The 799-nt window shown below is 50.7% G+C and overlaps 1 protein-coding gene across 3 annotated transcripts in view; it reads right to left on the reverse strand.

Annotated features, from left to right (window-relative positions):
* Positions 1-799, reverse strand: part of LOC116074789 (butyrophilin subfamily 1 member A1-like) — a 25426-nt gene that overhangs the window by 6220 nt on the left and 18407 nt on the right. The window lies entirely within an intron of this gene.

The following is a 799-nucleotide window of genomic DNA, read 5'->3' on the forward strand; positions in this document are numbered from 1 at the left end:
CAACTAAGATACAAGAGATTCCTCTAGAGGATACAGGTTCAATTCCCAGCACCCACAGGATGGTTCATAGCTACCTGTAACTCCCTTCTGAACTCTGTGGCCATCAAGCATTCAGGTCTTTGTTACACAGACATCCATTCGGGGAAAGAGCCCATACACACGGAAGAAAGTATACAGAGCCAAAGGGTACTTCTCTGAAAAAGCCACCTGCACTCCAGGTGCCCCAATCACTTCGTGATAAAGAAGGAAGATTGCTTTACTCTGAGAACCCTTGGCCCTCTAAACCGGAGGACTTTGACACAGGCACTGTGGCTCCAAGAGCTCCTTGTCACTCTACACTGCTCCATTCGTGTCAAGAAAACTGCTGCCATTGGACAGACCAGGACACCTGTGCACTGTCTCCCAACCCCCACCTCTGTGACCTAACATGGAGTCAAAACCTGTCTCCATTCTGCTCAAGGCTCAGCCCTGACTCTGCATTTCCCACCAGAGATCACCAGGCCCTCATGGCTGCTCCCAACTCAGTCCTCCACAACCTGCTCCTGCTTCTCTCTCCCTGGGTCATACTGCTGCAGCCAACACTGGCCTCTGCAGCTCCTCACACCCCAGGCACATTGCCAGTCCAAGGCTATCCCAACTATGCTCCCAGGTAGGATCAGGCTATGGAGCTCAGGCTAGCCAAGGACTCACAATATTCCACTGTCAGCCTCTGAAAGGCTGATGAATACACTCTCACCTAGATTTATATTACTAACACACTGTAAAGAGAAAGCTGGGGAAATCCTGGATGCCAGGTTTA

The sequence above is a fragment of the Mastomys coucha genome, unplaced genomic scaffold, assembly GCF_008632895.1.
Source record: "Mastomys coucha isolate ucsf_1 unplaced genomic scaffold, UCSF_Mcou_1 pScaffold3, whole genome shotgun sequence".
In the NCBI taxonomy this organism is placed as follows: domain Eukaryota; kingdom Metazoa; phylum Chordata; class Mammalia; order Rodentia; family Muridae; genus Mastomys; species Mastomys coucha.